At 51.6% G+C, this 22,711-nt stretch overlaps 1 long non-coding RNA gene across 1 annotated transcript in view; it reads left to right on the top strand.

Annotated features, from left to right (window-relative positions):
• LOC135191500 (uncharacterized) overlaps nucleotides 1-22,711 on the top strand; it is a 95,120-nt gene that overhangs the window by 34,798 nt on the left and 37,611 nt on the right. The window contains exon 2 of the long non-coding RNA XR_010308834.1: nucleotides 2,742-2,892. This is a non-coding gene — a long non-coding RNA (uncharacterized LOC135191500). The remainder of the gene's footprint in view (nucleotides 1-2,741; nucleotides 2,893-22,711) is intronic.

Here is a 22,711-nt window from a genome sequence, read left to right as displayed (position 1 = left end):
AGCATCAACATCTCAGCACCTTGCAGCTGCATAAATCACTCTGCCTTTAATTACTGAGACTTGGTTTTTGCAGCCACACAGCACAGAGGAACCTCAAAGAAATGCAACTTTGCCCTGAAATTAATACTTAATCTCCTGGTTTGCTGATTTCCTCCCCCCCTGCTCACTGAGTGCTGTGACCTTGTGGTTCAGACTCTTGGTGGGACTCTGCTCCATATGAGAAGCTGTTTTCAGGAGGAGAAATTGTGTGAGGAACCCAGAATTCTCCAGCAGGGAGATTTAATTTAGATAGCAGGGGCTGATCATTGAGACGTCTTTTGTACGATGCTAAACTTTCCACCTTAACAACCAACAAGCAGGAAGCAGCCTGGGAGCAAAATGGATGCACAGCACAGAGCTGCTCCAGCAGCTGTGGTGGCATCTGGCTCAGGCTTCCCACCAGAGCCACAGAATCACAGAGTGGGGAGGTTGGAGAGAACCTCTAGAGATCATCCAGTCCAACCCATCCACCCTGGCTAAAGCAGGGCACCTGCAGCAGCTTGTCCAGGATCACAATGTCCAGCTGGGTTTGGAAGCTCTGCAGAGAAGGACACTCCTCAACCTCTCTGGGCAGCCTGCTGCAGGGCTCCAGCACCCTCTATGTTCTCATCCTGGGTTCCAGTTTTTGCCCTTTGTCCCCTGTCCTGTCACTGGGCACTACTGACAAGAGCCCTGCCCCATCCTCTTGCCCCCCACTCTTTAGCTCTTGCTGAGCATTCAGCAGGTCTCCTCTGGGGCTGCTCTTCTCCAGGGTCAACACTCCCAGGGATCTCAGCCTTTCCTCCTCACAGACATGTTCCAGCTCCCCTCCAGCATCTTTGTAGGCTCTACTGGACTCTCAACACTCTCAGGGATCTCAGCCTTTCCTCCTCACAGACATGTTCCAGCTCCCCCCCAGCATCTTTGTAGGCTCTTCTGGACTCTCAACACTCCCAGGGCTCTCAGCCTTTCCTCCTCACAGACATGTTCCAGCCCCACTCAGCATCTTTGTAGGCTCTACTGGACTCTCAACACTCCCAGGGCTCTCAGCCTTTCCTCATCACAGACATGTTCCAGCTCCTCCCCAGCATCTTTGTAGGCTCTACTGGACTCTCAACACTCTCAGGGCTCTCAGCCTTTCCTCATCACAATCATGTTCCAGCCCCACCTCAGCATCTTTGTAGGCTCTACTGGACTCTCTCCAATCATTCCCTGTTGCTCTGGCACTGGGCAGCCCAGAACTGGACACAGTGCTCCAGATGAGACCTCACCAAAGCAGAGTAGGGAGGCAGGAGAACAAATCCTAATGCACCCCAGCATCCTGCTGGCTTTCTTGGCCATGAGGGCACATTGCTGGCTCATGGTGACCTTGATGTCCACCAGCACTTCCTCACCCTTCTCCACAGAGCTCCTTTCCAGCCGCAGGTTTAGCTTTCAGACCTGAAGACAGAGCTGTTCCCCAGGTGTAACCCCACTTGTTTTGCTTTTGGTTTGTTCCTCCCCTCCCTTTCTAAATCTCAGTGATCAATAACACAGAAATGTTTTTTTTGCAGCATAAATCATCATTGCCTCTACGTGCTCAGAGAGTGCATTCAGTCTTGGTAATGAGACTGAATGGGCTGGTCTTTGTTCTGCTCTATGAGCTGTTTGTCATGGTGAAGAGGCTGCTGTGAGTGACTCACTTCACTTGGAGGAGAGATTTATTTTTACAAGCCATTATCCCTTCTCTTGCAGCAGCATCCCCACCACCCAGCTGGCTGGTGTCATTTCAACCCATGCTTACATGAAGCCTCTGAAGGATGGGCTTCTCCCTCCTCTACCTGCTCCCAGCTGCTCCCAGTGCTGCCTGGATAAGGGTTTTTCCACAGGGTAAATGCTGGTGGGGCTGTGGGGACACTGCTGGAGGTGCTCTTCTGAGTTGTTCTTGAGTGAGAAGGTGGTGGTAGAAAAGCAGGAGCATGATCATGCAGTGATAGAATGGCTCAGGTTGAAAGGGATCTCAAAGATAGAATAGAATGGAATGGAATATAATGGAGTAGAATAGAATAGAATGGAATGGAATAGAATAGAATGGGATGGGATGGAATATAATGGAGTAGAATGGAATAGAGCAGAATAGAATAGAATGGAATATAATGGAGTAGAATAGAATAGAACAGAATAGAATAGAATGCAATAGAGTAGAATATAATGGAATATAGTGGAGTAGAATAGAACAGAATAGAACAGGATAGAATAGAATGGAATAGAGTAGAATAGAATGGAATACAATGGAGTAGAATAGAATGGAATATAATGGAGTAGAATAGAATGGAATATAATGGAATGAAATGGTTGGAAGGGACCTCAGAGATCATCTACTGCAACCCCCCTGCCATGGACAAGGAAGCCTCTCAACTACACTTGGTTGCTCAAGGACTCATCCAGCTTGGCCTGGAACACCTCCATAGAGGGGACATCCACAGCCACTTTGGGCAACCTGTTCCAGACTCTCACCACCCTCATCCTGAAGGACTTCTTCCCAAGCTCCAGTCTAACCCTGCTCTCTCTCAGCTTCAAACCTCTTGTCCTGTCTCTAGACCCCCTTATGAAAAGTCCCTCTGCAGCCTTACTGTAGGATCCCTTCAGCTACTGGAAGGTAGCTCTAAGGTCCCCCCGGAGTCTTTTGTTCAAACAGGACCACCACACTCATAGCTCTAACCCTCTGGTGTTTTCCTTTCCAGCTTTTCACTGGTCATCTGCAGCCATCTCCCACTGCTCTCCAGTGGGTAGCACTAAAGCTCAGCAGATGCCCACAGGAGGAGCTGCTGAGGAGTCACAGCCACATGTGGACAACCTCCTACCACAGCAAGGAGAGCTGCTGCTGTTCAAGGGGTGAGTGCTACTGACTGCTGCAGAGCTGGATGGGGATGCAGGGGTGAGGGGATGGTAGGATGTGGAGCTGCCCTCTCATGAGGCTGGATGGTAGGATGTGGAGCTGCCCTCTCATGAGGCTGGATGGTAGGATGTGGAGCTGCACTCTCATGAGGCTGGAGCTCTCTGGATGCTAGGATATGGAGCTGCCCTCTCGTGAGGCTAGAGCTCTCTGGATGCTAGGATGTGGAGCTGCCCTCTCGTGAGCTGGAGCTCTCTGGATGCTAGGATGTGGAGTTGACCTCTTGTGAGGCTGCAGCTGGCTGGATGGTAGGATGTGGAGTTGACCTCTTGTGAGGCTGCAGCTGGCTGGATGGTAGGATGTGGAGCTGCCCTCTCATGAGGCTGGATGCTAGGATGTGGAGCTGCCGTCTTATGAGGCTGGAGCTGGCTGGAGCCACCAGAGAAACTCTGCAGGGCCTTGGTGGGACTATGCTGGCTCTAGGTATGGCAGATAGAGGAGCCTGCTCCTCATTCACACATCCACAGTGTTGGAAGGGACCATCCAACAAGATTGTCTTGTCCAACCCTCATGCAGGCAGCAGGGACACCTCCAACTAGAGCAGGTTGTTCAGGGCTCCATCAAGTCTGACCTTGAAGGTCTCCTCAGCCTCATTCCCTGGATACCCTGCTCCAGTATTTCACCACTCTCATAGTGCAGGACTTCCTCCTGATGTCCAACTGAAATCCACCCTGCTCCAATTCCAAACCACTGCCACTTTCCAACTATTTACACCACATTCACTTGCTTTTAGAGTTTGGCTTCAGCACAGCCCATGGAGAGCCATGGGCTGGGCTGGTTTTTAATCCTCAGCTCACGAAGCCATCTGAGCAGTGTGAGTCCCAGAGGAGATTGGAGCATTTGTAGCCTTGAACTTGTAAAGCTGCTCATGTGCCTCCCACTTCTGAGCTCTGCTGGCTGGAAAAGCAGTCAGCTGCTGCTCTGTGAGCATCTGCTTCCTTCAGTGATCTGCTTTGCTGGAGGATTTTTGTCCTCTGGTAGGACTTTTGTCACAGGGAGAGCTGGGGACTCAGGCTCTTCTTTTGACATTCACTTGTAGCAAAAGTGCTGGGCCCCATCCTCTTTAACATCTTCATAGGTGATCTGGATGAGGGCATCAAGTCAGTCATCAGCAAGTGTGCAGATGACACCAAGCTGGGCGCAGATGTGGCTGGGTTGGAGGGCAGAAGGGCTCTGCAGCAGGACCTTGACCGCCTGGACAGATGGGCAGAGTCCAATAGGATGGGGTTCAATAGCTCCAAGTGCAGGGTGCTGCACTTTGGCCACAGCAACCCCATGCAGAGATACAGGCTGGGGTTGGAGTGGCTGAGAGCAGACAGACAGAGAGGGATCTGGGGGTGCTGACTGATACCTGCCTGAACATGAGCCAGCAGTGTGCCCAGGTGGCCAAGAGAGCCAGTGGCATCCTGGCCTGCATCAGGAATGGTGTGGCCAGCAGGAGCAGGGAGGTCATTCTGTCTCTGTACTCTGCACTGGTTAGACCTCACCTTGAGTACTGTGTTCAGTTCTGGGCCCCCCAGTTTAGGAGGGACATTGAGATGCTTGAGCGTGTCCAGAGAAGGGGACGAGGCTGGGGAGAGGCCTTGAGCACAGCCCTACGAGGAGAGGCTGAGGGAGCTGGGATTGGTTAGCCTGGAGAAGAGGAGGCTCAGGGCAGACCTCATTGCTGTCTGCAACTACCTGAGGGGAGGTTGTGGCCAGGAGGAGGTTGCTCTCTTCTCTCAGGTGGCCAGCACCAGAACAAGAGGACACAGCCTCAGGCTGTGCCAGGGGAGATTTAGGCTGGAGGTGAGGAGAAAGTTCTTCCCTGAGAGAGTCATTGGACACTGGAATGGGCTGCCCGGGGAGGTGGTGGAGTCGCCGTCCCTGGAGCTGTTCAAGGCAGGACTGGACGTGGCACTTGGTGCCATGGTCTGGCCTTGAGCTCTGTGCTAAAGGGTTGGACTTGATGATCTGTGAGGTCTCTTCCAACCTTGGTGATGCTGTGATACTGTGATACTGTGGTACTGTGATACTGTGATACCTTGTCTGGGATCTTCTTCCTGACAGTGACTTATAACTGATGCTCCAGAAAAGAAATACATGCAAACCTCTCTGCAATGTCTGCAGCCTGTCAGCAATGTATGCAAGAAAATTGCTTCCTGACTTCCATCCTTTCATAACCTGAAGCAGGAGGATTCAGAATCTCAGCAACTCTGCGTGCTCCACTTCCTGAAGCTGCAGATTCTCTCATCCTATTGTTTTGGACAGCTTTGGCACCCAATAGTTATAGCTTCATTTAAATGTCCATTCTAATCTTTCCTCTTTCCCCTCCTCCCTTGCTTTGAGTGAAGAAAACAATCTTATTTGCAGGATGCAAATGCTTCAAACACAACGTGAGGAGATGTAGGCTTGGAATTGTTTCCACTGGCTGGTGCAGAAATTGGTGGCTGTTTCAGTTGAGGAGTTGAAAGGTTTTTTTAGCTTACTTTGCCTTCATGGCAGAAACAGCAGAGCAAAGATCAGTTTGCCTTAGTGGTTTGGTGGTGGGAAGCGATGGGCTGGTGGCTTTGTGCTGATGAAGAGTGGGTTAGAGGTGAGTGTTTGATTCAGGCTCTTTTCCAGGGGTCTTGGGTGTGTTTTCCCCTCTCAGGTCAGAGAACCATAGAATTGTTTCCACTGGAAAAGCCCTTTGAGATCATCCAGGCCAGTTACTGCCCCAGCACCACCATGGCTGCTAAGCCATGGCCTCAGGTGCCATGGTTTGAACACCGCCAGGGGTGGGGACTCCAGCAGCTCCCTGGGCAGCCTGTGCCAATCTCTGACCACTCTTGCAGTCAAGAAATATTCCTGACCTCCAACCTAACCCTTCCCTGGCACAATTTCAGGCCATTTCTTCTCATCCCATCACCTGGTACTAGGGAATGGAGCCCAACCCCTACGCCACTGCCACTTCCTTTCAGGGAGCTGTAGAGAGCAATGAGGTCTCCCCTCTCCCTCCTCTTCTCCACACTAAACACCCCCAGCTGCCTCAACCCTGTTCTCCAGACCCTTTCCCAGCTTTGCTGCCCTTCTCTGACCACACTCCAGCAAGTTACATCAGCACCTCAGCTCCAGGTGCCAGGCTGGGGCAATTCCCACCACTCCTCCTTTCACCACCCTCCTCCAGGTCCCTGGGTTCTGCACAGCCCCACTGGACCACGTTCCACTCTCTGAGTGCTCACTCCTGGGCACTGCAGCAACTCATCCCCCTTCCAGTCAGCAAGAAATCTCCAGATTGATTTCTGTGTCTGCTCTGATCAATATTTATGGGCATTAATATTGTTTCCAGCATCTAAGCAACAAGCACATGAATCTCCAGCCAGTCCCTCCACACTCTCCCTTTTGTGTTTTTGGGGGGGGTGTTGTTTTAATTTGCAGGCAGCACCCCATTGGGTGAATGTTGAGCCCACCATGAGAAGTGAGGTTAGCCAGAGCTGAGTAAAGCTCCCCAAAACCCTTCCTTCTCTCCCATTTTTCTAATCAGGAATGTTGTCACCTCCCCTGACAGCTTATGAATGCTACACCCAGGCACGTAGCAGAGATTGTGTTTTTCATTCAGGTATTTCTGTCCTGATAACCAGGCTGGCATAGACAAGTTACCCCCAGTCACTGCACCAATGTTTGCCTTCAAGCCCTGCCAAATCCTTGAGAGCCCTTGGCCCTGAGCCAGGAGACCTCTGTCATCACTCCTGGCTCCTCCTCTGCAATCCATCACCACTGACCCATCACCCCGGCAGCTACCAGAAGAAATCTGGCATCTGGTGCATGGTTTTTATCCCAGCTCAGCTCTGGTGGCTTTTCCTTTATCTTGGTGTCTGGCTCAAAGCTGCTGAAGCAGAGAGGGAGCTGCCTGCTGAATTGGACCATCTTTGGGTGATGCTTTTCTTCCCTTAGATATGTTCCTCCTGTTTATTTTTGCTGTCCCTTCGTGTGAGGGAACAGAAATTCATCTCCTGCCTGTGTTTGCTCCTTATCTTTACTCCATCTCATTCCACGTCTTGGTGTCAGTGATTATTTATTTCTAGCTGGTGTATCTGAGGTGTTCTTTGGCCTCAGCATTTCTGAGATGCTTTGGGAGGGCTGCTTATTTATGAGACGTGGAGCAGTTCCCAGCTAGGTCAGCAGTTCAGCTAACCTAGTTTGGTGGTGAGGAGAAGTTAGGGAAAATCCCAGGTTTTGGGTTAATGTGGAGCAGGGCTGTAGCTAGCACAGGGTGTGATGTAGGTTGTGATGCAGAGGGTTTGGTGGTGGCATTCGGTGTGGTGGTATTGGTGCTCCTGAGCACATAGGCTGGGGCAGGTCCTCTCCCCCTCCACTCTGTGCCAGGCTCCTGCATCTCTCTGTGGTTCACCTCAGCAAGCCTCAGTGAAGTGCAGGGAGCAGCAGCTTGATGCTTTGGTTTTTTTTTTTCCCTTGCACCTTTAACAGCAGGGCTAAGAGCAAGCAGAGCACAGTTACAGGCTGCAGAGCCCAGGGGCAGCCAGGGTGAGCAAACTCTTCATGGATCATGGACCCTTCAGTCACCCTGTGTGACCCAAAAAGCTGGGAGTGAGGCAGTTGTCTCCTACATCACTCTGTGCTCCCTTTGTTCAGGAGACTGAGCCAACATGACCCTGTGGTTAACACTTGCTCTGCCCTGTTGGAAGTGAGAGTGTGCCTGTGGTAGAGGGGGTTCAGAGCTGGGTGCAAGGATGGGGCACTGAAGCCATCTGTAGCCCCTCACTGCCCTGGAGCTTGGGTGTCCATCAGCTGGCTCTGCCCTACCCCATGGGTGCAGCTCCAGTGTGCCCAGGTCAGCTGAGGGTTGTGAGCTCCAACCAAGAAGGTGTTGGGCAGGAGCAGCCTCTGGCTGGGGCTCTCCAGGTAGCTGTAGAGGTCCAACAGGAGATGTGGTCTTGGTTTTGGGCAGTTCCAGCCTCTCTATACTGACTCTGGAGCTGACACAGTCTCAAGCTGTGCCAGGGGAGGTTCAGGCTGGATGTTAGGAGGAAGCTGTTGGCAGAGAGAGTGATTGGCATTGAATGGGCTGCCCAGGGAGGTGGTGGAGTGGCTGTAAGTGGAGGTGTTTAAGAGGAGGCTGCATAAGGCACTTAGTGCCATGGTCTGGTTGGTTGGGCAGGGCTGGGTGCTAGGTTGGGCTGGCTGAGCTTGGAGCTCTCTTCCAACCTGCTTGGTTCTATGATTCTGTGTTTCTGTGACTGTGATTTTATGTTTCTGTGACTATGATTTTGTGGCTCTGTGACTCTGTGATTTTATGTCTCTGTGATTTTATGTTTCTGTGACTCTGATTGTGTGAGTCTATGATTCTGTGGCTCTGTGACTCTGTGACTTTATGATGTTATGATTCTGTCATTCTATGACCTGCTCTTGCATTCAGGGTGAAATTAGCCACGAGGTGTGAGGCAAGACCAAAAGGCACAGGTGATGTGCTGAGGTCTGAGTCGAAGGCACAGCCAGGCATGGCTCATCCTGCAGCTGCAAGCACCTGCAGAGGAGCTGTTTGTGGTGGTGTTGTGCCTGCAGGAGGCTCTGGGAGGTGTGTGGGAGCAGTCAGGCTCCACAACTGTGTGTTCTGCTGGGGTGTGGAAGCTGCTGCTGTAAATTATTCATTCGTTTGCCATAGTTTGTTTGTTTTATATTTAGTTTGACATGGTCTAGAGGTTGGAGTAATTTTCTAACTCACTGAATGATCTTTTTTTTTCCCCCCTTCCTCCTTTTTTAACTCTCTTAAGCACCTTCTCTGTCACATGAAAACAAATTTCAATCGAGAGCAGAAAGCCTCAGCTCACAGCCAGTGGAACTTGATTTCCTCTGAATCTCATTTAGCAGCTTTGGCTACATTTCATTTGAATACATTTGCATGGGGAGGCCAAGGTAGACTTTGACTTGGGGTGAACTCAACTCCTTTCCATGCAAATGCTTACAGAAGGGACTGACCCCAGCAGCATCCAGGTTAAATACACTGCTGCATGCTGCTGTGTGCTGGGAAATGTAATTAGGATGTTTCTGCTTCTCTCTTTCTTGCCTTTTTATGTGTTGTTTTATTTTTTTTTTAATTGAAGTAAAGCATTTGTGTCTGGTAGGAAGGGATTTAAGGGGGGAGGGGGTTGAGGTTTTGTTCATTTCAAGGCTGCATGAGTGGCACTGCAGTGGGAACTGCCCTGCTGGCGGTGACAGCCAGCGAGCCTGGTCAGAGCTCCTTGCCTGGGTCAGCCTGGCAGGGGGAAATGCCATAATGCCACTTTCCTCCCCAGATTCTCTTCCACTGAGTAATTTATTAATTACAGTGTGTCCACTGGAGAATAGAACCTTGGCCTGATTTGTTTTGGTGGGGTTTTTTTGTTTGAGTGTAGTGAGAGCTTGCTGAGAAGCAAAGAGCAGAGTGAGTAAAGACAAAGCTGTTATAGGATGAGTCATAGAATCATAGAGTAGAATCAAGCAGGGTGGAAGAGAGCTCCAAGCTCAGCCAGCCCAACCTAGCACCCAGCCCTGCCCAACCAACCAGACCATGGCACTAAGTGCCCCAGCCAGGCTTGGCTGCAACACCTCCAGGGATGGTGACCCAACCAGGGCTGGAAGGGACCACAAGGAGCAGCCAGTGCCAACCCCCTGCCATGCCCAGGGACACCCTACCCTAGAGCAGGCTGCACACAGCCTCAGCCAGCCTGGCCTCAAACACCTCCAGCCATGGGGCCTTAGCCACCTCCCTGGGCAACCCATTCCAGCCTCTCACCACTCTGCTGCTCAACAACTTCCTCCTCACCTCCAGTTTGACTCTCCCCACCTCCAGCTTTGCTCCCATCCCCCAACTCCTGCCACTCCCTCACAGCCTCAAAAGTCCCTCCCCAACGTTTTTGTAGCCCACTTCAGATATTTGTAAGGCCACCAGAAGGTGCCCTAGGAGCCTCCTCTGCTGCAGCCTGCACAGCCCCAACTCTTTCATGGGTGAGGTCTGGAGGTGCAGTGGTGGCTTGGCTTTGTGAAAAGACTTCAATGCACCTTGGAGAGGAGAGAAAGGGGTTGGGAAATTGGAATATGGGGAACAGAATTAACTCAGTGAAGGTTAGAGCCACTGGCTCTGATCCCCAGGGTGTCTGTGAGAGTTTTGCATCTCATGTTATAGACTCATAGGGACCTGAAGGGTCATCCAGTTCCAACCCTCTGCCATAGGCAGGGACACCTCCCACTAGAACAGGTTGCTCAAGGTCTCATCCAACCTGGCCTTGAATACCTCCAGGGAGGTTGTGGAGCACAGAAGCACCCAATGTGATCTTTGATCACAGCCTCCCTGGGCAACCTGTGCCAGTGTCTCACCACCCTCAACCTGTGCCAGTCTCTCATCACCCTCACTGCAAACAACTTGTTCCTAACATCCACTTTCAATCTCCCCTCTGCCACTTCAAACCCATTCCTCCTTGTCCTGTTGTTACAAGACCTTGTCAGTAGTCCCTCACCAGCCCTCTTGTATGTCACCTTCAGATCCTGCAAGGCCACTCCAAGGTCTCCTCTAAGCCTTCTCTTCTCCAGGCTGCACAGCCCCAACTCTCTCAGCCTGTCCTCAGAGCAGAGCTGCTGCAGCACCTCATAGATTCAGAATGGTTTGGGTTGGAAGGGACTGTAAAGATCAGCTTATTCCAACCCCTTGCCATGGGCAGGGACACCTTCCACTAGACCAGGTTGCTCAGGGATTCATCCAACCTGATCTTGATCAACTCCAAGGAGAGGACATCCACAACCTCCCTGGGCAACCTGTTCCTTTGGCTTTCCTTAACCTCAAAGAAATGGTGAAGGAGAATGAAAAGTCTATAGCCAGGAGGTTAGCTGCAGTAATTTCAGACTGTTTTAGCCTCAGACATCTACAAACCAGTGAAATATTTGGCCTGAGATGAAATCCAGAGCTTCTTGAGCAGCCTCATTGTGTAATCAAACTCCCAGGGCTGGCATTTCACTTCCAAACACTGTCCAGGCAAACGAATTCTGATGCTGTCAGAGAAGTTATTGATACCAGCAGCAGTTGCACCCAAGCAGAGGGCAAGGATCCCAACATAAATTAGCTGTGCAATCCAAACAGTTTGTGTTTGTGGAGAGCTCTGAGTGACTCAAGCACTGGTTTAGAGAAAATACTGATGTGTGAGAGAAGGAGAGAGACTAAATGCATCTGAGACAGCCAAGGCTCAGGCCTGGAGAGTTTGGGAGAAGGCAAACTTGGGAGGAAAAGACAATTTTGATCAGTTTCTTTTAGCCCATAATTTGCTGAGCTCACTCTTGTCTGAGTTCTTCAGGGAGGCACTTAGAGGCAGTGGCTGGCTGGTAAAAATGGTTTGTGTGTTCAGCACCTTCTGCAGGAGAGGTTTGAGCTCTTGGCAGTAAACACTAAATAAATGATAACAATAATTAAGAACCTGCCACTTTCTGTAAAGCCTTCTGCTTGCTCCACTTCTCCAAAGGTGAAAAAAGAGAGTGGCTGCTCTTGGGCAGCAGCTTTTTGTCTGCTGTTCCTGTAGGCAGGGTATGGACCAGGTTCTGAGCATGCTGATCAGGGCAGCCCCTGGTCAGAGATCATAGAATGAACTGGGTTGGAGGAATCACAGAGTCATAGAATCAGGCAGATTGCAAGAGAGCTCCAAGCTCAGCCAGCCCAACCTGGCACCCAGCCCTGCCCAACCAACCACACCATGGCACTAAGTGCCCCAGCCAGGATTGGCTGCAACACCTCCAGCCACAGCCACTCCACCACCTCCCTGGGCAGCCCATTCCAGTGCCAATCACTCTCTCTAACAACAACTTCCTCCTCACATCCAGCCTAGACCTCCCCTGGCACAACTTGAAGCTGTGTCCCCTTCTTCTGTTGCTGGCTGCCTGGCAGCAGAGCCCAACCCCACCTGGCTACAGCCTCCCTGCAGGCAGCTGCAGGCAGCAATGAGCTCTGCCCTGAGCCTCCTCTGCTGCAGGCTGCACCCCCCCAGCTCCCTCAGCCTCTCCTCTCAGGGCTGTGCTCCAGGCCCCTCCCCAGCCTTCCAGTATCTCAAGGTCATCATCTACATACCCCAACCCAAATGGGTATTTTGGGAGTGCTGAGGAGAAGATTGAAGAGGTCACAATGATGATCTTCAGTCTGGAGAGGAAAAGGCTCTGAGGTGACCTTATTGTGGTCTTTCAGTATCTGAAGGAGGCTACAAGAAAGCTGGGGAGGGGTCTTTTAGCCTGTCAGGGTGTGATAGGACTGGAGGGAATGGAGCAAAGCTGGGAATGGGGAGATTCAGAATGGATATTAGGAAGTTGTTCAGCATGAGGGTGGTGAGAGCCTGGAATGGGTTGCCCAGGGAGTGGTGGAAGCCTCATCCCTGGAGGTGTTTAAGGCCAGGCTGGATGAGGCTATGGACAGCCTGATCTAGTGTGAGGTGTCCTTGCCCATGGCAGTGGGGTTGGAACTGGCTGATCCTTGTGGTCCCTTCCAATTCTTTCTGATTCTAGGATTCTATGACCCAAGGGCTGGTGCATCTCTGCTATGAGGACAGGCTGAGGGACCTGGGGGCGTTGAGCCTGGGCAAGAGAAGACTCCAGGGGAACCTTAGAGCTGCCTGCCAATGCTTGATGGGATCCCAGAGGAAAGCTGCAGAAGGACTTTTCAGCAAGGTGTCCAGAGACAGGCCAAGAGGGAATGGTTTGAAGCTGAGAGAGATCAGGGTTAAAGTAGAGCTGAGGAGGAAGCTCTTCAGCAGGAGGGTAGTGAGACTCATGAATAGGGAGGTTGTGGCTACCTCCTTGCTGGAGAGGTTCAGTGCAAGGCTGGATGAGGTCTTGAGCAGCCAAATCTAGTTGAGAGGGGTCCCTGCCCATGGCAGGGAAGTTGGAGTAGATGATCTCTGAGATCCCTTCCAACCTAAACCATTCTGTGAATCTCTGAACTGACCTAAAGGTCATTAAACCTCCTGCCTGTGTTAAAATGCACAAAGATGTTGATTCACACCAGGGGAGGCTTTGATCCAGAGCATTAACTGACTACTTGCACAGCCCTCACCCAAATCCTGCCCAGAGACATTTTACTCCTGAAGAATGCTCTTAATGAATTTGGGTTCTGCATAGAAAGATAAAACCTTTGAGAATATAGATTTTATTTTCCCCTAGCAGGTTCTCCTGGAATGTAAAATTTCCTCAGCTGGGCCATGGTTGTAGCTATCATATTTAATTAATCTTCTCCCTCAAAGAGGTTTTTATCCTTCCACCTTTGTAATGCAGTTCAGGTCACTCCACTGGGATTTCCTCCTCCCCCCCATCTCTGGCATTAATGCCAATTCAGTGCATCACTTCAGATGAGAGGATGGAAGGAGTTCAAACCAGAGGTGAGCAGGGGTTATGCAGTTTGGAAATGCAGGAGGTCGTTGGCTGAATATAGATACCACCTCCTGATTCAAAGTGGTACAGGAGCCCCATTCCACTCATCCTAAAAAAGCCATCCCTACATCACACCAGCCTCAAGAAAGCTGCTCCCCTGCAGGGCCCTTCTGTGCCATGGCTTGGAGAGATTTCTCCCAACCCAGAGACAAAGGCAGAACAAATGATAAAATATTGCCTTGGGCTTTTTGGAGCTCTTTTCCTCCTTCTTTTCCTGGTTCTTTCCCTCCTCTGCTCAGTATTTTGGTGCCTTTGAGACTCCTGCATCTTCCCCCTTGCAAATCTGCAGCACAGGCAGATGTTTCCAGCACAGTGTTTGCTCACTTCAGGAATCTGGACCTCAGGGAGGGTGTTTAGGTTGGAGATTAGGAACAATTTCTTTCCTAAAAGAGTGGTTAAGTATTGGAACAGGCTGCCCAGGGAGGTGGTGGAGTTCCCACCCCTGGAGGTGTTCAAGAAATGTGTGGCCATGGCACTTGGGGACAAGGGAGGTTCTTCTGCCCCTGTGCTCAGCACTGCTCAGCCCACACCTCAAGTACTGTGCCCAGTTCTGGGCTCCTCCATTGCAGAGAGATGTTGAGGTGCTGGAAGGTGTCTGGAGAAGGGCAGCAAGGCTGGGGAGGGGCCTGGAGCAGAGCCCTGTGAGGAGAGGCTGAGGGAGCTGGGGAGGTGCAGCCTGCAGCAGAGGAGGCTCAGGGCAGAGCTCACTGCTGTGTGCAGCTCCTGCAGGTGCCTGGCCACACTGCTCATGCTGCACCCCAGCACATGGTTGCTGTCTGGGCTGCACACACAGATTCATAGAGTGGGTTGGGTTGGAGGGAGCCTTAAAGCTCATCCCATTCCAAGCCCCCTGCCATGCCCAGGGACACCTCCCAGGCTGCTCAAGGCCTCATCCAGCCTGGACTTGAGCACCTCCATGCAGGGAGCATGCACAACCTCCCTGGGTAACCTGTTGCAGTGTCTCCCCACCCTTTGTGGGCCCCTTACCTAAGGTGTACCAGTCTTTCCTGTCTATCTTGGTCTCCCAAAGCCTCAGGGCTTTAGAAGGCAGCTGGGATGCATTTCACAAGCCCCCATGGTGTGTCCAGTGGTTAGTTGGCATCTCACAGCTTGCACCTAAGCTCTCTCCTGTTTCAGAGGTTGCCTCTGACAGATTCCAGCCTAGGTTTATTTGCTGAGCTTTCACTAAATTGCCCTGACGTTGGCAGGGAGCACTGAGGGAGATAAACAAAGAGGCCAGGAGGAGTTGATGCCTCTCTGTAAGCTGTCAGGTCCCGGGATGATTTATGTCTGTCTAAGTAGGGCTGCTAATTGTTAGCTTCTGTTAGGCTTGCTTTGTGCTGATGGTGCTGCAGCAGAGCCCCTCAAGCAGGTTTGCTCATGGAGATCAGCTGGGAGGTTTTGCCAGGGTGAAGTTTGCCTTTGTCTGGGATGAGGAAGTGAAAGCCAAGTGCAGGCGAGCAGCAGGGCTGCAGCTTAGCTCTGTGCTTCAGCTCCCATCCAAGAGGGCTGTTCCTCCTGTTCTCAGGCTCAGTCCATCCTCTGATCTTGTCTTGAATGTGGTTTGCCTTTTGCCTTCCTTTGTGTCGTGTACACAGGAGCTGGGTGAGTGCAATGTCTGCCCAAGAGCTGCTGTGAAACAGATCAGAAGACTTGCCTCTAGAGCACCAAGTGTGAGAACTGGGTAGCAACAGATCAGTGATGTCCAAACTCAACCAGAAGTTCACATCATAGACTCCTTTCAGGTGGCAACAGATCAGTGATGTCCAAACTCAACCAGAAGTTCACATCATAGACACCTTATAGGTAGCAAAAGATCAGTGATGTCCAAACTCAACCAGAAGTTCACATCATGGACTCCTTTCAGGTGGCAACAGATCAGTGATGTCCAAACTCAACCAGAAGTTCACATCATAGACTCCTTTCAGGTGGCAACAGATCAGTAATGTCCAAACTCAACCAGAAGTTCACATCATAGACTCCTTTTAGGTAGCAACAGATCAGTGATGTCCAAACTCAACCAGAAGTTCACATCATAGACTCCTTTTAGGTAGAAAAGACCTTATAAGATCATCATAGAATCATAGAGTAGAATCAAGCAGGTTGGAAGAGAGCTCCAAGCTCAGCCAGCCCAACCTAGCACCCAGCCCTAGCCAATCACCAGACCATGGCACTAATTGCCTCATCCAGGCTTTGCTTCAACACCTTCAGGGATGATGACTCCACCACCTCCCTGGGCACTGCTGGCTCAGGTTCAGCTACTATCTACCACCACCCCCAGGTCCCTTTCTGCCTGACTGCATTGGAATGGGCTGCCCAGGGAGGTGGTGGAGTGCCCATGGCTGGAGGTGTTGAAGCCAAGCCTGGCTGGGGCACTTAGTGCCAAGGTCTGGTTGGTTGGGCAGGGCTGGGTGCTAGGTTGGGCTGGCTGAGCTTGGAGCTCTCTTCCAACCTGCTTGATTCTATGATTCTATGAAGCTGTCCCTGCCCATGGCAGGGGGGGTTGGAACTGGATGATCTTTAAGGTCCCTTCCAACCCAAACCATTCTGTGAATCTATGAACCCATTGCAGAAAGGAGTCTGAAGGGAGCCCTGAGGGACCTGCCTGTTTCCCCCCTCCCCCCTTCCAGGACAAAACCCCTGTAAACATTCCTGACAAATCTTTGTCTAACCACCACTTAAAGACCTCTGGGGATGGATATTTCATAGGCTCCACAAAACAGTCCCTTAATAACCTGCTACGAAATGAAAAGCAAATTTAATGAGGACTCCAGCAGCTCCCAATTCAAACATCACTTCAGAAAGACAAAGAAGTTAAAGGATTGAGTCAATTTACATCTTTTGGCAGGGAAGTGTAAATCAGCAGCAGGAAAGGCAGGCATCTGGTAAAACACCCTGGGAGTGTGCAGTAAGAGGGGATAGTGGTGCAGCAGCAGCTGCATTGAGCAACTGAAATGAGGCTAAAAGGAAAAAGCAAAGATCAGAATTATTGCAAATCTCATCTGCAGCCAACACCACCAAGCACTGAATTAGAGGAATAAACATCAAATAAATGGACTGAATCTTGAGGGGAGCAGATTGAGACTGGGGATTAGGAAGATATTTTTCACAGTGAGGGTGGGGAGACACTGGCACAGGTGTCCCAGGGAGATTGTAGATCATGGGCAGAGGTAGCCCAGGGAGATTGTAGATCATGGGCAGAGGTAGCCCAGGGAGCTTTTGGAGCACAGAATCACCCAATGAGATCTTTTGAATTTTTCCAGCAGCAGTGAGCTTGCAGGTGACACCAAGCTAGGAGCAGCTGTGGAGCTGTTGGAGGGTAGGAGAGCCCTGCAGAGGGACCTGGCCAGGCTGGATGGGTGGGCAGAGACCAAGAGGATGAGATTGAAGGAGGCCAAGTGCAGGGTTCTGCACTTTGGCCACAACAACCCCAAGCAGCACTACAGGCTGGAGACAGAGTGGCTGAGAGCAGCCAGGCAGAGAGGGAGCTGGGGGTGGTGGGAGAGAGGAGCTGCAGAGGAGGCAGCAGTGCCCAGGTGGGCAGCAGAGCCAATGGCATCCTGGGGTGGGTCAGGAGCAGTGTGGGCAGCAGGACAAGGGAGGTTCTTCTGCCCCTGTGCTCAGCACTGCTCAGGCCACCCCTGGAGTGCTGTGTCCAGTTGTGGGCTCCTCCATTGCAGAGAGCTGTTGAGGTGCTGGAAGGTGTTTGGAGAAGGGCAGCAAGGCTGGGGAGGGGCCTGGAGCACAGCCCTGTGAGGAGAGGCTGAGGGAGCTGGGGGTGTGCAGCCTGCAGCAGAGGAGGCTCAGGGCAGAGCTCATTGCTGTCTGCAGCTGCCTGCAGGGAGGCTGTAGCCAGGTGGGGTTGGGCTCTGCTGCCAGGCAGCCAGCAACAGAAGAAGGGGACACAGCTTCAAGTTGTGCCAGGGGAGGTTGAGGCTGGATGTGAGGAGGAAGTTGTTGGCAGAGAGAGTGATTGGCACTGGAATGGGCTGCCCAGGGAGGTGGTGGAGTGGCTGTGGCTGGAGGTGTTGCAGCCAAGCCTGGCTGGGGCACTTAGTGCCATGGTCTGGTTGGTTGGGCAGGGCTGGGTGCTAGGTTGGCCTGGCTGAGCTTGCTGATCAAAGATCACATTGGGTGCTTCTGTACTCCACAACCTCCCTGGGCATCCTGTGCCAGTGTCTCACCACCTTCACTAGAAAGCATTTCTCATCTCCATCCCAACACACTGAGCAGAATGACTTCCCCAAGCCTATTTTCCAATTCCCTGGATAACAAATACAGTCATGAAGAAGAAAGGACACATACAAATTGCTGGTATCAAAGAGCTGCTCTTTAATGCCAGCCAATAATGTCATGGTGCTCAGTCTTCCCATATTTAAATGATCAGCAGTGACCAAGCTCTTGCTCTCCCTTGATGCATCACTTAACCTTGTAATCAGAAAATCTATCCCATGCCTGGTCTTAGATTGATGATGTCACATTAAAGCTGGTGGGTTTTTTGCCACCAGACAGAGCAACCAGGCTGGAGTGAGCCAGGACTGAGAGTGGCTGCCACATGCCCATCACCGGTGTGATGGATGCCAGCGGCTCTGCTGCTGAGCAAGGAGCACAGCTCAGAGCCTGTGGCATTTAGGACACTTGAGGATGTCACAAAGGGACTTTTCTGGGGGGGCAAAGAATAATTCAGTGCATGAATTCAGTGAATAATTCACTTAGTGCCATGGTCTGGTTGCTTGGGCAGGGCTGGGTGCTCGGTTGGACTGGATGAGCTTGGAGGTCTCTTCGGACCTGGCTGATTCTATGATTCAATTCATCCCTTTGATGTCATAATGTAGAACAGAAGTTCTTTTGGTATTTCATAGAATCATAGACTGAAGCAGGTTGGAAGAGACCTCCAAGCTCAGCCAGCCCAACCTGGCACCCAGCCCTGCCCAAGCAACCAGACCATGACACTAAGTGCCCCAGCCAGGTTTGGCTTCAACACCTGCAGGGATGGGGACTCCACCACCTCCCTTGTCCTGCTGCCCACACTGCTCCTGAGCCAGCCCAGGATGCCATTGGCTCTGCTGCCCACCTGGGCACTGCTGCCTCCTCTTCAGCTCCTCTCTCCCAGCACCCCCAGCTCCCTCTCTACCTGGCTGCTCTCAGCCAGTCTGTGCCCAGCCTGTGATGCTGCTTGGGGTTGTTGTGGCCAAAGTGCAGAGCCCTGCCCTTGGCCTTCACAATTTCTGCATGCCAAAATGTCCTTCAAACCAGCCCAGCAGTTCCCTTTCACGCAGGTTGGTTTGCATTTTCTGAACTGCTTACAGTGAAGCCCTTTGGTCCTCAGAGCTCCATGAGAGAAGCAGATGAATCAAAGCAAACTTTCCTGCTAAGGTGCTGACTGTTTCCCCTGGCACTAATCCCATCACAAACCCACTGCTGCCCTGCCTCAGAATGTCCCACTTCAGGCCAGAATGAGAATCCTCTTTCATTAAAGAATGGAGGTGGTGGTGGGAGAGGGAAAGAAAAAGACAGACAAGGTTGGACCCTCAAGAGTGATTTTTAATTATTTCCAGATCTTCTGGATCATTAGGAAGATGAGTGATGGCATCAGTTAAGATGCAGGGCACACTGATAGAGTGTAATTGATTTTTACATAGATTTAACTGATGAATCATAAAATCTGATCTGCCTGAAGCAGCACAGCCTCGAGTGCAGCCTGCATGTGAAAGGTCCAAGCTCATAATAGAGAGATTACTGGAGTCTGCCACTTGGGTGAGGTGAGAGCCTGAGGTCAGGATTCTTGGCATTCATCATCATTACCTTTGTTTGTTATTTGCATTATTGCAAACTCTGGAGGCTGGATCTTGATGCTGATCGAGTGAGCTGCTCACCAGCAGGACAGAGAAAGGAAATGCAGCAGTTCAGTCCTGGCATCCTTGGCATCAGGATGCCTGTTGGGGTTGGGATTTTAACCATGGGGCCTCATCTTCACTGTGTGCTGGTACCTGCTGTCCAGAATCACCTAAATCATTCTGTAACATGGAATAGAATCAGCAAGGTAGGGAAAGATTCTGCACTTCGGCCACAACAACCCCAAGCAGCACAACAGGCAGGGGAGAGAGTGGCTGAGAGCAGCCAGGCAGAGAGGGAGCTGGAGGTGCTAGGAGAGAGGAGCTGAAGAGGAGGCAGCAGTGCCCAGGTGGGCAGCAGAGCCAATGGCATCCTGGGCTGGCTCAGGAGCAGTGTGGGCAGCAGGACAAGGGAGATTCTTGTGCCCCTGTGCTCAGCACTGCTCAGGCCACCCCTGGAGTGCTGTGTCCAGTTGTGGGCTCCTCCATTGCAGAGAGCTGTTGAGGTGCTGGAAGGTGTTTGGAGAAGGGCAGCAAGGCTGGGGAGGGGCCTGGAGCAGAGCCCTGTGAGGAGAGGCTGAAGGAGCTGGGGGTGTGCAGCCTGCAGCAGAGGAGGCTCAGGGCAGAGCTCATTGCTGCCTGCAGCTGCCTGCAGGGAGGCTGTAGGCAGGTGGGGTTGGGCTCTGCTGCCAGGCAGCCAGCAACAGAAGAAGGGGACAGAGGCTCAAGCTGTGCCAGGGCAGGTCTAGGCTGGATGTTGTTAGGAAGTTGTTGTCAGAGAGAGTGATTGGCACTGGAATGGGCTGCCCAGGGAGGTGGTGGAGTGGCTGTGGCTGGAGGTGTTGAAGCCAAGCCTGGCTGGGGCACTTAGTGCCATGGTGTGGTTGGTTGGGCAGGGCTGGGTGCTGGGTGCCACTGGCTCAACACCACTGTGGCCACTAAACCATGTTCCAGAGTAAATCTAACTTTGATAGAACCATAGAATCACAGGATCCAGCAGGTTGGAGGAGGCTCCAAGCTCATCCAGCCCAACCTAGCACCCAGCCCTGGCCTATTTTTTTTCCAGAAGGAAAAAGCCCAGCACCTGCATGGGATACACCAGGGAATTTTGGCAGTTATCTGCTGCCTGGATGGACTATGGTTTAAGGTGCATCTTGTTGAGTAGGGTTCTAGGCTGCTCCTGAGGGGCTTTGCCAGCCTGCATGTTGCTGTGCTTCTGTGATTCATAAGGAGGCTTCCCAACCTCACCACCTGGAGATGCTCTGGATGATCTTGGAGGTCTCTTCCAGCCTGGTTGATTCTATGATTCCATGATTCTATGACCACTTCTGGGATCTAACCTGCCAGCAGCCAACACTGAGGTGCCCTCAGCTTTCCCCCACCCCAAACCACCCTTGCAGTGGGAGGCACACATAGCTGTGGGGTAGGGTAGCTCGGGCCAGAGAGGTGAGCTAAGCTAACCCCACCTTAAGCTCTTTGTATCACAGCCACTATTAGTCAGGGTGAGGAGCCTGAGGATTAGTTCTGACAGCCAAGCCTAGCAAACCCTTCTCATCTCTGCGATGTTCTGGCCTTTGATAGCTTCAATTTTTCATTTCAGGGACTGGTATTGATTGTTTTAAGAATTACAGACAGACACACACACAGAGAACAGGAAAATCAGAGCAAACTTTCTTTCCCAAGCACTCCTATCCCAAAGGACTGGGAAGGATTGATTCTTTTATATTTATATATGGGTTTTTTTTTCCCTTACACATTTGGCTTTTTAGGGCTATTCACATCTCAATCCAGGCAATTTTCTTTCAAGAGAGTCCACTCCAGTCCACTTAGTTTTATTTTCTGACCAGGGAGGAGAGGAGATTTGTTGGCTTTGCTGTCCAAAGGAGACACAAATCTTCCCTTCCATTTTTTTTTCCCCTCCCCTTGAGTTGATAATACAGCAAGTGAATGTCTCACCCCAAAAGCAATAAAACATCAAATTGTTGAGGCCAACACCACAGGAAAAAGACTTAGTCATGGAGGAATGTAAAGATTTGGGAAGCAGGACCTGGCTCTATGGCTTTGGGGGTTTTTTATTCCTATTTTCCTATTAGGAAATTATATTTCTATTGGGTTGAAATTATGCTTAGTGTAACTTTGCAGATTGCTCAGGACAATGCTGACTCTGCTCTGTTCTTCATGGAAGAACTTGGGAAGCTAATCCCAGCATGGGCATGGAAAAAACAAGCATTCTTTTGTATATATATATCATCAGTAAGTTTGCAGATGACACCAAGCTAGGAGCTGTTAGAGGGTAGCAGAGCCCTGCAGAGGGACCTGGGCAGGCTGCATGGGTGGGCAGAGGCCAATGGGATGAGATTGAAGAAGGCCAAGGGCAGGGTTCTACACTTTGGCCACAACAACCCCAAGCAGCACTACAGGCTGGGGACAGAGTGGCTGAGAGCAGGCAGGCAGAGAGGGAGCTGGGGGTGGTGGGAGAGAGGAGCTGCAGAGGAGGCAGCAGTGCCCAGGTGGGCAGCAGAGCCAATGGCATCCTGGGCTGGCTCAGGAGCAGTGTGGCCAGCAGGACAAGGGAGGTTCTTTTGCCCCTGTGCTCAGCACTGCCCCTGTGCTCAGCACAACAGGACACCGCACCCCTTGAGTGCTGTGTCCAGTTCTGGGCTCCTCCATTGCAGAGAGCTGTTGAGGTGCTGGAAGGTGTTTGGAGAAGGGCAGCAAGGCTGGGGAGGGTCCTGGAGCAGAGCCCTGTGAGGAGAGGCTGAGGGAGCTGGGGGGGTGCAGCCTGCAGCAGAGGAGGCTCAGGGCAGAGCTCATTGCTGCCTGCAGCTGCCTGCAGGGAGGCTGTAGCCAGGAGGGGTTGGGCTCTGCTGCCAGGCAGCCAGCAACAGAATAAGGGGACAGAGGCTCAAGCTGTGCCAGGGCAGTTTGAGGCTGGATGTTGTTAGGAAGTTGTTGTCAGAGAGAGTGATTGGCATTGGAATGGGCTGCCCAGGGAGGTGGTGGAGTCACACACCCAGGATGTGTCATTTGGATGTGGTGCTTGGGGCTATGGTTTAAGGTGGATGTTGTAGAGTAGGGTTCTAGGTTGGCCTTGGTGCTCCTGAGTGGCTTTGCCATCCTGCATGTTTGATTCTGTGCTTCTTTGTCTCTTCCATCCTGCATCAGTCACTGACCCACCTCACAGAACAACTTCTCAGAAGCACTTTTGAACCCAACCTGCTAAACCCAAAAGTTGAGTTCCATCCCCTTTTGCTTTTTGAAGCAGAAACTAAACCCCTTGTTGGTGGGGAGGAAGAAAAAGTGAGAGTGCCCTGAGAAGCACCAAGCATTGACCCTTAACTGCACCACTGCCTGCTTGGAGTTGTAATAACAGTTGCTGGGAGCAGTTGTTTATTCCATTCCATCGCAGGGAGGTGCTGGAGTCACCCACCTGGATGTGTGTAAGAGTGATTTGGATGTGGTGCTTAGGTTTAAGGTGGATGTTGTAGAGTAGGGTTCTAGGTTGACC

The sequence above is a fragment of the Pogoniulus pusillus genome, chromosome 39 (assembly GCF_015220805.1).
Source record: "Pogoniulus pusillus isolate bPogPus1 chromosome 39, bPogPus1.pri, whole genome shotgun sequence".
In the NCBI taxonomy this organism is placed as follows: domain Eukaryota; kingdom Metazoa; phylum Chordata; class Aves; order Piciformes; family Lybiidae; genus Pogoniulus; species Pogoniulus pusillus.
Note: the sequence above shows the minus strand (reverse complement) of the source record. Positions and strands in the feature narration are given on the sequence as shown.